Raw genomic sequence first — 14,475 nt, 5'->3', positions numbered from 1 at the left:
ATCATATCTTTCAGCCAACGTCCCAGACTCTTCCATCACCATCCCTGGGTATGTCCTGTCCCACCGGCAGGACAGACCCACCAGAGGTGGCGGTACAGTGATATACAGTCAGGAGGGAGTGGCCCTGGGAGTCCTCAACATTGACTCTGGACCCCATGAAATCTCATGGCATCAGGTCAAACATGGGCAAGGAAACCTCCTGCTGATTACCACCTACCGTCCTCCCTCAGCTGATGAATCAGTCCTCCTCCATGTTGAACACCACTTGGAGGAAGCACTGAGGGTAGCAATGGCACAAAATGTACTCTGGGTGGGGGACTTCAATGTCCATCACCAAGAGTGGCTCGGTAGCACCACTACTGACCGAGCTGGCCGAGTCCTGAAGGACATAGCTGCTAGACTGGGCCTGCGGCAGTTGGTGAGCGAACCAACACGAGGGAAAAACTTACTTGACCTCGTCCTCACCAATCTACCTGTCGCAGATGCATCTGTCCATGACAGTATTTGTGGGAGTGACCACCGCACAGTCCTCGTGGAGATGAAATCCCGTCTTCGCACTGAGGACACCATCCAACGTGTTGTGTGGCACTACCACCGTGCTAAATGGGATAGATTCAGAACAGATCTAGCAGCTCAAAACTGGGCATCCATGAGGCGCTGTGGGCCATCAGCAGCAGCAGCATTGTATTCCAGCACAATCTGTAACCTCATGGCCCGGCATATTCCTCACTCTACCATTACCAACAAGCCAGGGGATCAACCCTGGTTCAATGAGGAGTGTAGAAGAGCATGCCAGGAGCAGCACCAGGCGTACCGAAAAATGAGGTGCCAACCTGGTGAAGCTACAACTCAGGACTACATGCATGCTAAACAGCGGAAGCAACATGCTATAGACAGAGCTAAGCGATTCCACAACCAACGGATCAGATCAAAGCTCTGCAGTCCTGCCACATCCAGTCGTGAATGGTGGTGGACAATTAAACAACTAACGGGAGGAGGAGGCTCTGCAAACATCCCCATTCTCAATGATGGCGGAGTCCAGCACGTGAGTGCAAAAGACAAGGCTGAAGCGTTTGCAACCATCTTCAGCCAGAAGTGCCGAGTGGATAATCCATCTCAGCCTCCTCCCGATATCCCCACCATCACGGAAGCCAGTCTTCGGCCAATTCGATTCACTCCACGTGATATCAAGAAACGGCTGAGTGCACTGGATACAGCAAAGGCTATGGGCCCCGACAACATCCCAGCTGTAGTGCTGAAGACTTGTGCTCCAGAACTAGCTGCGCCTCTAGCCAAGCTGTTCCAGTACAGCTACAACACTGGCATCCACCCGACAATGTGGAAAATTGCCCAGGTATGTCCTGTCCACAAAAAGCAGGACAAATCCAATCCGGCCAATTACCGCCCCATCAGTCTACTCTCAATCATCAGCAAAGTGATGGAAGGTGTCGTCGACAGTGCTATCAAGCGGCACTTACTCACCAATAACCTGCTCACCGATGCTCAGTTTGGGTTCCGCCAGGACCACTCGGCTCCAGACCTCATTACAGCCTTGGTCCAAACATGGACAAAAGAGCTGAATTCCAGAGGTGAGGTGAGAGTGACTGCCCTTGACATCAAGGCAGCATTTGACCGAGTGTGGCACCAAGGAGCCCAAGTAAAATTGAAGTCAATGGGAATCAGGGGGAAAACTCTCCAGTGGCTGGAGTCATACCTAGCACAAAGGAAGATGGTAGTGGTTGTTGGAGGCCAATCATCTCAGCCCCAGGGCATTGCTGCAGGAGTTCCTCAGGGCAGTGTCCTTGCCCCAACCATCTTCAGCTGCTTCATCAATGACCTTCCCTCCATCATAAGGTCAGAAATGGGGATGTTTGCTGATGACTGCACAGTGTTCAGTTCCATTCGCAACCCCTCAGATAATGAAGCAGTCCGAGCCTGCATGCAGCAAGACCTGGACAACATCCAGGCTTGGGCTCATAAGTGGCAAGTAACATTCGCGCCAGATAAGTGCCAGGCAATGACCATCTCCAACAAGAGAGAGTCTAACTACCTCCCCTTGACATTCAATGGCATTACCATCGCCGAATCCCCCACCATCAACATCCTGGGAGTCACCATTGACCAGAAACTTAACTGGACCAGCCATATAAATACTGTGGCTACGAGAGCAGGTCAGAGGCTGGGTATTCTGCGGCGAGTGACTCACCTCCTGACTCCCCAAAGCCTTTCCACCATCTACAAGGCACAAGTCAGGAGTGTGATGGAATACTCTCCACTTGCCTGGATGAGTGCAGCTCCAACAACACTCAAGAAGCTCGACACCATCCAAGATAAAGCAGCCCGCTTGATTGGCACCCCATCCACCACCCTAAACATTCACTCCCTTCACCACCGGCGCACTGTGGCTGCAGTGTGCACCATCCACAGGATGCACTGCAGCAACTCGCCAAGGCTTCTTCGACAGCACCTCCCAAACCCGCAACCTCTACCACCTAGAAGGACAAGGGCAGCAGGCGCATGGGAACAACACCACCTGCACGTTCCCCTCCAATTCACACACCATCCCGACTTGGAAATATATCGCCGTTCCTTCATTGTCGCTGGGTCAAAATCCTGGAACTCCCTTCCTAACAGCACTGTGGGAGAACAGTCACCACACGGACTGCAGCGGTTCAAGAAGGCGGCTCACCACCACCTTCTCGAGGGCAATTAGGGATGGGCAATAAATGCCGGCCTTGCCAGCGACGCCCACATCCCGTGAACGAATAAAAAAAAAATTTTAAAAAATCTTGACTTTTATCAAGTACAACTGATCATTCAGCTTAGGATCAAGGCTGCAAAGATTATAGCAAGCCTCAAGCAAAATGAGGACCATTTAATTCACATTGATAATCATTGTATAAATACAGCATTATTTTTGTGGGGGGGGGGGGGGGGGAAAGAGAGAAAAGAAAAAAGGGTGAGCTGTATTAAAAGCAAAACTAGGACTATCTTACTTCTCTCAAATGGCTCAATTGGTAAAATAAATAAGTAAATGAGTCATGCTAACCAGAAGGTCCAGGGTTTGATTTCCAGTCTTCAAATTAATTAGCTTATCACAACCAGAGTAGCTGTAGGGATGCTAGCTCAGTGGCCCTGGCCTAAAAGGAGGGAAAAATAGCTAATGTTCCCATTCTTGATCACTATCCAGTGGCTCCAATGGGAAGGTGCCCATTTGTAAATGTTGGTTGAGGACAGGATCAGGTTTCACTAATTCTCTTTCCCAATGTCAAATAACCTGCCAACACTCAGTGTCCAGGCTCACACTTTGAGAACAGCAACTTGGAATATGGTACTGGAGGGCAATTGATGCCATTGAGGATCATACAGCAGGAGAAATCCTAGGTTTCTTTCTAAAATGTGAAAAAAAGCCTATAATAAAACAAACATTCAAACCATTAAAAAAAGGGGCAAAACCATGGACGATTAATAAAAAACAGTACACGTTGCTCCAATTACACACCACGATGTACTAATCCAACTTAGGAATCTTGCCAATGAATCTCATTATCATCTAGTTTTGCCTTGCACCATTGTTTTTGTCATTTAATCACTCCTGCCCTCCGTCCCGTTCTTTTCCTGCCCCCTTTTCCCTGGCTCTGTACTTACTTAAAAGCTGTTCGTCAACATCTTCCCGTTCTGCTGAAAAGGTCATCGACCTGAAATGTTAACTTGGTTTCTCTCTCCAAAGATGCTGCCTGACCTGCTAAGTGTCGCCAGCATTTTCTGTTTTTATTTCAGATTTCTAGTATCTGCAGTATTTTGCTTTATGAGTCTTGCCATCTGTTGGAATGAAGCCTTTAGGTACGCACAGCAGGAGGAACAATTCCCAGGAGGAAACTGCATTAGATTCAATGGAGCAGCATGGACTCCAGGATGCACCTTTGGAGCAGACCTCAGAGCAGCAAACATTACACCTGAAGATTATGCAAATAAATCCAGGCAACTGCACCATAAGGAAGACAACAAGGTCACCATGAGGCCTTTTTTTGGGCCAATGATTTTAAGAGGCAAAAAGAGGATATTTTTGGAAATAAGCTCACTGAATAAGTTGTGCTGGGTTAGTATTGAGTATTTAAGACAAAACAGAAAAATTAACCTTTGCTTAATATTCAGCGTGTTATGGAGCCAAAAACCAGGGCTTTAGAGGCTAAAGTTTGTATTGCAAGGGAAAATCTAAAATGTGTTTCTCTCCCCCTCCTCCCAGTGAATCAAAAGAAATTGGAACTATAGATTTCTGATGTAGCCTGGTGCAAATCAAGAAAATATGCAAACCAGTCAATTTGGGAACAGCACTTTTAAATCAGAATCCAGTGGAATATTCTAGTGCAATACTGAATCAGAACATAGGCAAGCAGTAACACAAAATGCAATAGCAGCAAGGGGCAACAGCCCATACGTTTAATGCCCAGGAAGCTTTGTCTCTACTAGTTTCCTAATGCATGAGTGGTGCTTCAGACACGCACGCACACGTTTTGAAGAGCAGCAGTGATGTTCAATGTTTGTTTTCGCCTGGAGACCAAAAAAGGTTTTGATAAGAATGTCTCATGAAAGTGGCAAAAGTAAACATGGGTCCCTTAGAGGCTGAGACAGGAGAAATTATAAATGGAGAATAAGGAAATGACCAATGTTAAACAAATATTTTGTACCTATCTTCACAGCAGAAAGCACAAAACATACCAGAAATAGTGGGGAACCAAGGGTCTAATGAGAGTGAGGAACTTAAAGTAATTAATATTATTAAAGATGAAGTGCTGGAGAAATTATTGGGACTAAAAGCCAACAAATCCCCTGGACCTGATGGCCTACATCCTAGGGTTTTAAAAAGAGGTAGCTGCAGAAATAGTGGATGCATTGGTTGTGATCTTCCAGAATTCCCCAGATTCCAGAAAGTTCTCAACAGATTGGAAGGTAGCAAACATAACCCCTCTATTCAAGAGAGGGAGAGAGAGAAAACAGGGAACAGGCCAGTTAGCCTGACATCAGTAGCCAGGAAAAGGACATGGTAATGGAGCACTTAGAAAATCATATGATTAGACAGAGTCAACATTGTTTTATGAAAGGGAAATCATGTTTGACAAATTTATTAAGAGTTTTTTTTTGAGGGTGTAACTAGCAGGGTAGATAAGGGGGAAACCAGTGCATTGTAGTATATTTGGATTTTCAAAAGGCATTCGATAAGGTGCCACATAAAAGGCTGTTATACAAGGTAAGGGCTCATGGGATTGGGTGTAATATATTAGCATGGATAATGGATTGGTTAACGGACAGAAAACAGAGTTTAGGAATAAGAGGGTCATTTTCAGGTTGGCAGGCTGTAACTAGTGAGGGGCCACAAGGATCAGTGCTTCGGCCGCTGCTATTTACAATCTATATTAATGACAGAGGAAGGGACCGAGTGTAATGTATCCAAGTTTGCTGATGATACAAAGCTAGGTGGGAAAGTAAATTGCGAGGAAGACAGTCTGCAAAGGGATATAGACAGGTTAAGTGAGCGGTCAAGAGGTGGCAGATGGAGTATAATGTGGGGAAATGTGAGGTTATTCACTTTGGTAGAAAGAATGGAAAAACAGAATATTTTTTAAATGGTGAGAAACTATTAAATGTTGGTGTTCAGAGGGATTTGGGTGTCCTTGTACATGAAACACGAAGTTAACATGCAAGTACCGCAAGCAATTAGGAAGGCAAATAGTATGTGGCCTTTATTGCAAGGGGGTTGGAGGAAGTCTTGCTGCAATTGTACAGGGCTTTGGTGAGACCACACCTGGAGTACTGTGTACAGTTTTGGTCTCCTTACCTAAGGAAGCATATACTTCCCTTCATTGCACCGCCTCTAAGGTTCACTAGATTGATTCCTGGGATGCAAGGGCTGTCCTATGAGGACAGCTCGAGTAGAATGGGCCTATACTCTCTGGAGTTTAGAAGAATGAGCAGTGATCTCATGAAACATGAGATTCTGAGGGCTAGACAGGGTAGATGCTGAGAGGCTATTTCCCCTGGCTGGAGAGTCTAGAACTAGGAGGCATAGTCTCCGGATAAGGGGTCAGCCATTTAGGACTGAGATGAGAAATTTCTTCACTCAGGGTTGTGGATCTTTGGAATTCTCTACCCCAGAGGGCTGTGGATGCTGAGTCATTAAATATAGTCAAGGCTGAGATTGATAGATTTTTGGACTCTAAGGGAAAATGGAGTTGACAAAGATCAGCCATGGTCTTATTGAATGGCAGAGCTCGAGGGATGATATGGCCTACTCCTATTTCTTTAGGAGAGACTGAGCACTAAAATCAAGTAGTTGTGAAGAGTGATAGGGATCACAAATTGGCTGAAGACCACAAACAAAATGTGGTTTTGAATAAGGTAGCTTCCCAATTGGGTCCGATCACAAGGGTTCAGTGCTAGGTTCCTTTCTGTTTATTATGTTCATTAACAATCTGGGGCTGGGCACAGATTTTACTAAATTATGCAGTAAAGTCAGAACCTTAGAAGGAAAGAAATTGCAACTGGATTTGGAAAGATTACAAAAGTGAGCCCAAGATTCACAAATCTTTCAATACAGTGTAGTTACGCACATAGGTGCGCAGAATACAGATATAAAGTGCAGCATCCATGGTGTAGGTTAAAGGTGACAGGAAGAGAGGCTTGGTAATGATCACAGACCACACTCAAAGGTTTAAGTTCAGCATCAGGAGGCTGAAACCAATGTGAACAGGGGGCTGGGCTGTAATGCCCAAACTCTGGAAAAGAGACTAAGAGGAGCCTTGATAGACATCTTAATTATGGAGGGGCTCAATAGGGTGGATGTGGAGAAACTGTTTCCATTAGTGAAAACAGTTTCTCCACAGACCAAGGGGGGCATAAATTTCTGCCTCTAACAGATCAAAAAGAATTTAGGAGAAATTTCTTTAGAGTGGTGAGGATGTGGAACTCGCTGCCACATGGAATGGATAAAGCAGACAAAATTGACGCATTTAAGAGGAAGCTTAATGGACACAAGGGAGATGGGAATAGAAAGATACAGGGGAAGGCTGGGAGGAGGTTCATGTGGAGTATAAACAACGGCATGGACCGAATGGGCAGTTTCTGTACTGTGAATTCTATGAAATTCTATGTATTTTGTACCAAACCAGGACCACAGTGGTGTTATATAATGCTTTGATGAGAGCTCATGTGGAGTACTGTGTACAATAGTACCTCCTCCACCTCAAGAAAGTCATTGTGGAGTTAGAGAAGGTCAACAAGGATGAACCTTGGCTTAAGTGCAATGAGCTATGAAGGCAGACTTCAGGTTTGGATTCACTGGAGAAACGTAGACTTTAAGGGGGCCGATTCAAGAATTTCAAGTTATTAAGGGTATTGATAAACAAGTGGAAGACTGTTTGACATCAGGGCCTGGTAGAACTAAATTTAAATTAAGATGAGATTGAGGTTGAATGTTAGAGTTGGAAGTTTTACTTTCTCAGGGGATAATCAACCCATGGAACAGGATCAAAAGGGTAGTAGTGAGGACCAATTCCTTGTGGTCCTTCAAGAAGGTGTTAAGATGCATTTTTGAAAAACGGTATATCACAGAAGGCAAGGCAAATTATTTTAGGAAATAACTAAAGTTTGGAGCCTCCTGGGGTTTACCTGATCACCTTTTAGGGTTCGCAGAGGATTCTTGAGTTGGCTATGGATGTGTCAGGCAATTAACAGGGCAAGCACACATGGGTCTGATTACCTTTTGTCATCTCAGCACACACTTACCTCAAAGATTTTTGCAATCCCACACATATGAACAACCAGAAGCAGAGAACTAGTTCCCCCATTGGATAATAAAGACACCACCTGGTGTACCATGAAGCTGCAAGGTTCCAGGCTTTACAATAACTGATCTCAGCTTGCATGGTAGTTGGGACACAAATGGTCTCAATGGCCCTTGACTAAAGAGAAAAAAGCAATCCTGCCTGGCATCCCCCACATCCCCTCCCTATTTGGAGTGTGGATGTCAGACAAGGCCAGCATTGGCTGTACTGCCCTGTGGTTGAAAAGCCTGCTAATGCTCACTGTCTATGCTTATGTATGATGAATGGTCATAAGCAAGATACTAAAAGGAAAGCCAGTGGAGTCCAATCCTTCAAAAAAAAGGCAAGAAAATGGTGTGGTGGTGAGAACATAAACAGCTAATACTAATAGATTTACCCCTGGGCAACAGCTAAGAGTTCATACCCTCAGTTCCCCCATCTAGTGAATCAGCAGAGATTGGAAACTCACCAAGAGAATGTGCGCGGAGGCCAGGTGTCTCATCCCAGAAAGCGACCCAAAAACCCCCCACAGCAAAAATACCCTTTAGCAGCTGGTTGCACAGCAATACTGCAGAGGCTGCATATCTATCCTCAGGCCTTGAGATGGCACAAAAATAGCAAAAATTCCACAGAAAAGGATTTGCTAGGCACCTTGTATCTTTTTTTTTTAAAGTGAGCGATGTAGGAAATAATTTTATTTCAGAACTTCATCAGAACAACCTGCAATTAACAAATTTTCTAGAGTACAAGTTACACTTTATGGTGAGATTTGATATACTTTGCGACCTCCCAGAAAAAGCTTTCCAGTTTAAAACAATATTTGAAATTCAAGTGAAAAACCATGAAGCCGCAACTCAGTTTAACTTATTTTCCCAATTCAGTTAAGCTCAATTTGCCTACAATTGTGCCCAACATATAGCATCACAAGTTATAATGAAAAACAGATGACAGCATTTTCACTAACCATAGTAAAGCAAAAACAGTGGAGTGTTGCTGACTATACATCTAAGGTTTAAACCAATAGGATATGATGCCATATTTGAAATTAATCTTGTAAAGTTTAGCCGCAGTTATTAAATTGATGCAAATTACTCTTAAGAGGCACCAAATTAAAAAAGGTATTAATGAACTCCATATATAATTTAACTGATGACTGGTTTAAGGTGGGTTCTTGGGGGTACTGCAACACGTTAGCACAGTACCACATTTGTGGGATGCATGAGTGACCAATTCACTGAGTTCTTGACCTCCGCTGCATCATTGGGAGGCACATTCACATCAAGACGGCAGGGGGAGGAGAGGATGCTGCACCTCTCAGAATTGAATATCCAAACTTTCATTCAGAAGGATTACAAAAACAAACACCATTCAGTTCCTTAAAAAATTCTCCCCAGTTGAAGCTCTCTGGATTTTGTACAATGACACACAGAATTAAATACAGTGTACAGGTTGCCCATTTTAATTTATGCTTACTGTTAAAAATGAGTGCAATTGTTTAATCATGGGAGTATCAGTATATGAATGCCAATATTGTGACATGTACTTGTTCAGTAACTTCTCCAAAAGACTATATGAATTCATAGTTCCTTCACAATTAAGGAATACAACACACAAAACGCAATTTGAATGATTCCTAAAGAAAATAACTCTTCCAATGCCCCAGCAAGTGTACAGACCAAGAGGGTTGTAGATTCAATCACCAGGATGCAGTTAGCTGGTCTCAGCCAAAGTGGTACCCCAAGTGGCTGCTGAACCCCTGGGTTAAGGAAAGGAGAATAATAAACCCAAGGCTTCTGCTATAGCATTCCCTGCTGGAAATATGTGGATATCAGATGAGGATAGATTCGGTCTCAGCTATATGCCACTGGCTCTTCCGTTTACAATCAAAAACTTCTAACACTTGCTGTCAAGGCTCACATCAATGGCTACTTGGGTGAGAAAGCAGAGGGCACTCAATACCTATGAAACCATAACCCAGCAAAAATTAAACATCCTCAGGAAAAAGATTAGCAACAATAAAATTATAAAAAGATAGTCTGTAGATATAGTACACTGGAATTGGGGAAAGAAAGCTAAAATGTTATAATCAGGTCAAAGTAACATTAAAAAATACTCAATCTATACAAAAGAAAATAAATACACAAGGTTCATGCATCATGATTAATTGGCACAATTTTTCTTACTGCGATTTAATAGAACTGAATCTTTTGGCAAAAACTGCATTTGTTGCAATCTTATTAAGATTCAACTCAGTCTAGCTCACATTTCTCAGTTCTCCAAGAAAGCATATGGATATACCACAAACATAGATTAGTCATTGGTACTCTGCCCAAATAGCCATTATTCTTAAGTGAGCCTCTGTACCAACTGCTGCAAGGCATTGTGGTCTCCAACATACACACTTCTGCTGCAAGAGCTGCTGGGTAACAAATCAGAAATGGGAACTCTGACCCATTTGCCCCTCCCTCTCCCAGGCATCCTTAAGGCCAAACTGCAGTAGCCATACTATCAACACCAACCAAGGTCAGATAACTCAGACCTGAATGGTCTGTATGGTTCAGCCACTTACTGACCCACTGGGCGAGCATTGCAAGTTGGACTTCTTTGCCCTGCAACATTTATATATTATAAAACGCTTCTACTACTGTAGAAAAACTACTCAGCAACCTAAAAGTGTGCATTTTAATTTATTAGGGACTTAAAAATATTTACATTCTACAAGAAATTAAATTATACATCAGATTGGCAAGATTTTATTTCCATAAAGGTTTGATATGTAGTTGCCCATCGTGGGAATTGACTTGACCATGAACTTATTATCAAAATAATAGAGTGCCAATATTAAATCGTCCAACAGTAAAATCTCCAATTTTGATCTTAGTACACGTGTGAGCTGATAACCCAATTCTGAATGCACGAATATATAAAAAAGACGACTGCGCATGTTGGGCATGTAAATTTAAAAAAAAAACTTAAGTCTTGGAGAATAAACCCCTTCAGTTACTCAAACTGAAGTATTCTCCCCAATAACGGGTCCTATCAAAACAAGTGAGCAGCACCATTACCCCTTCCATCTAACCCTTTGTTCTGCCCTTAACCAAAAAAATACATTCCAATTACACAATTGTAGGAGACTTAATGTAACACTTAACATAAATTAATGAAGAATCCAGCCTTGAGTGTTAAAAAGGTACAACATTGCACACGTCGCCCATTATCCTTCCACGCTGTTTACAGGCACAGAGCACACAAGGTTGCGCAATTCCACCTACTTTGTGCACAGGACCGACCGACTACCCTAACCAGCCAGCCAGCGGCGCTGCGCGCGGTGCACTCTGGTATTTGTAGTCCCTCGCCGCCCCCTCCCCTCCTTTCAGACCGCCCAAACCGTCCGGAAACGAAGACTACCGCTCCCAGCGGGCAGTGCGCGGCACAGGAAATCCCACCCCCTTTGCCGGCACTCGATTGGTCCTGCGCCACATCCATCAACGTCAACCCATAAAAGGCAATCCACACGCACACAAGAAATTTTCAAGGCGGGGGGGGGCTTCGGATTAAAAAAAACAAACATGCAGCCGGAAGCCAAAGGCTCCTTTACAAAAGAGACGGGGTGGGGCGGTAAATATGTCCCCGCTTAGACATTCCACGCACACAAAGCGCTGCCACCCGCCAGCGTGAGGCGACATGACGAACAAAAACACAACAAGCTCCCCTGCAATGGCGCAGCTCCACAGCCCCGGACCGGGCCCAGCCCAGCTGCCGGCCGCCGCCAACCAACCAACCAACCAACCACTCCTCCCCTCCCCTCCCCGCCGGCCTTACAACCCGCGCCGCTTACTCACGGGCTTCCTAACAAGCGTGAGGGGGGAAAGAGAAAGGGTCGACGAGCGACATTTGATGGCAGCCACTCACCCCAACAGCAGAAGCACTCCAGCGCCGCCATAAGCAGCACGGCACATTACGTAGGAATAAATCAAAGTCTCGCGAGAACGCCTACGGCTCCGGCCAAATCCCGCGTGAGGAGCAGCTCGAAGGGGCGGGGCCGAAGGGGAGGGTGGGGTTAACCCTTTCAGGGCATGGATGGACCATTTAAGGCATTTTGGCCTCATTGTGCAACCCTACTGGCTAATCCTCATTTTCTCAACCATCGCCGACAGTCAGTCATTCAAAATGTAATTCTCAGCATCTAATTTCTTCCAGAGTAAATATGCTCCTGCACAATTAGATTACAGCACAGAAACAGGCCATTCAGCCCAACTGGTCAATGTTGTTGTTTATACTCATGAGCATTTGGCCTGATCACATGTGCCCACTCTGTTCCCCTTTCCTTCAACCACCCATGTAAGGTTGCCAGCTCTGGTTGGATGTATTCCTGGAGGTTTCCTCACATGACCTCCAATCACCCCACCCACATCCTTGCCAATATTTTTAATAACTAATAAACTAAAGTATTCAAAGAAAATGAAAAAACTCATTTTTTAATGCCCTTATGATTTTGCTCCTGGGTTACTCACATCAGTGTCCATAAGCTTGACCTTTAATTCCTAGAGGCTCCAAAGTAGGTGGAATTGCACACCTTGTGCAAATCCTGGAGGGTTGGCAACCCTAAACCTATGTTGAAGTGGTCTCTGGTTCAATTATTAACTCTTGTTAGTGCATTCCACAGTCTCTCAGCCCACTGTGTCAAAAAGGTTTCTCCAGCTCTCTGTCCTAAATTGATGACAAATACTCCTATCAATGGCCCCTTGCTCTAGACCCCTCAACCACTGGTTACACAGTCTGTTTCTATCTACTCTGTTCCCTCATGAAAAATTATTCAACAAACTTTTGCTCTTTGTAAACACTTAATGGTACAGTTTACAAAATAAATTGTAAAAGGTTGAGGCCAGCAGATCTAATTTCAATGAGGTTCTTTGTTCTATTTCACTTTAATATTAATTTCATACATTGTCAATCATTTGTTTCTAATAAAAATACATTGTTTTTAAAAAATCATGGGAAATTAAATAACAGTTTCAAAGTCTGAAACAACAACAGGAAATTAGGTTTCTTTACCTTTTTGTCTTTTTTTAAAGGATTGTCCAGTTGTGATTTGTTGCTTTTGTATAGAGTGTACAACAGGTGATGGGTGTGTGCAAGACACAGGACTTACATCTATCTAGATATATAATGAGAGATTCTCCAGTGGTGTTGCTAAGTGTAAATTGGATACTAAACTGTTTTTTATAAGCACAGGAATGTTATACCATGCAATGCATAATATATTATTCTGCTGCTAAGGGGAAACTGTCTCCTTTAAAGCCACAAAGTCTAATTGCTGTTAAGTGAACAATGAGTGTGGCAATCAGAGTTTAATTGCTCTCAGAACTCAGGATAAAATAGAAGACTTCCTGTTTTTTCAAGTGTGATTTCAGAGGTTTTGGAGATGTCCCATTGCTATCATGGTGCAACTTAGCACATCATGACCCCACCCACCTTCTCACCAGCCAGCCACACAATCCTGGGAGAGGCAAAAAAAATGAATGCAGATTGCTGTCCAGAGGCCTTAGTCTGGAGTGGGGCACTATGCTGAAATCAACATAAACAAAGAGAAAGTCCATGGTTTCCATTTCAGCCTTTGACTGTAATGCATGGCCATCATTCTGCACCCCTGATTGGTCAAAATCCTTCAGTGGATGAGTAGCTGAGTCATGCTGAGATAAAAAGGAGAGAAGCCAAGCAATTGACAATCTACAGAAACTTCCAACAACAATAATTAACCTCTTTCTGACCAAATAACCTATTTAGATACTTCCCCACATGGAGTACCTGAGCAGTGGCCTTAAAGGAACAGGAAACATTTGAATTACAGTTTTGCTCCAGACCCCAGACTACACATGAGCAATATCATGGGGGATTATATTACCTGTCTTTTTATTTATGTATATATGCCCAAGGTGAATTGGAGAAGAACAGCGATGTTATGCAAAGTTGTATTACCAAGAACACTGACTTATCAGCTTTGGTAGCAGCCCTGAGATTTGATCACAGTACTGTGATGGCGTCTCAAGGTCTAACAGTACTTTGAAGTGGGTTACCAGGGTCTGGGAGCCCGGTAGTGGCGTCCCAGTGTTCCAGGGCATTACAGAAGGAGGTGCTGGGAACACTGGGCTGGGTCCTGTGATCTTTGGGAGAGGGTTCTTGGGATTTGGGGAGGGTATTCTTAAGGTGATGGACACTGCTCCCCTGGTATCAGATACTAGAAACCACCAATGCTAAAAACTAACTTCATGAGTCCTGCTGGACCTCAAGATCTCCCTCCTCAGACTTTCTGTCCCTCTCAATCCAAGATCTGGAGACTCCTCTCAGTGCTCACTAGACGGTATTTCTAGTGCTCACTGATCATAGAGCAGGATCTAACACCCTTGTGGGGTAGGTGACCCAGGAGAATGAGACCAAAACTGCTATTGGCCCCTTCTGATCCATTAGGCCTTCACCCCCACATGTTCCACCAGGTATCACCAATAGCACTTCCCCCATCATCAGCTATGTTTATGTTCGTGCCTTAAAGCATTTAAGGACAAATTTTCTGTTTATTAAAATTAATGACGGAAGATCATTTGCTGGAAGTGTGCAATTTCCTGATATGCACTAGAAATACACTATCAGTGAGTTT

General features: G+C 44.0%; 1 protein-coding gene across 7 annotated transcripts in view; it reads right to left on the bottom strand.

The window, feature by feature from the left end:
* Positions 1 to 11,817, bottom strand: part of csde1 (cold shock domain containing E1, RNA-binding) — a 122,488-nt gene extending 110,671 nt beyond the window's left edge. For all 7 annotated transcript variants that reach the window (XM_068007249.1, XM_068007250.1, XM_068007256.1 and 4 more), the window contains exon 1: positions 11,733 to 11,817. The gene's annotated coding sequence lies outside the window, so the exon portion shown is untranslated. The remainder of the gene's footprint in view (positions 1 to 11,732) is intronic.
* Between the last annotated feature and the right edge of the window lie 2,658 nt (positions 11,818 to 14,475).

Source organism: Heptranchias perlo, chromosome 27 (assembly GCF_035084215.1).
Source record: "Heptranchias perlo isolate sHepPer1 chromosome 27, sHepPer1.hap1, whole genome shotgun sequence".
Lineage (NCBI taxonomy): Eukaryota > Metazoa > Chordata > Chondrichthyes > Hexanchiformes > Hexanchidae > Heptranchias > Heptranchias perlo.
This window is presented reverse-complemented; position numbering and strand designations above follow the sequence as displayed.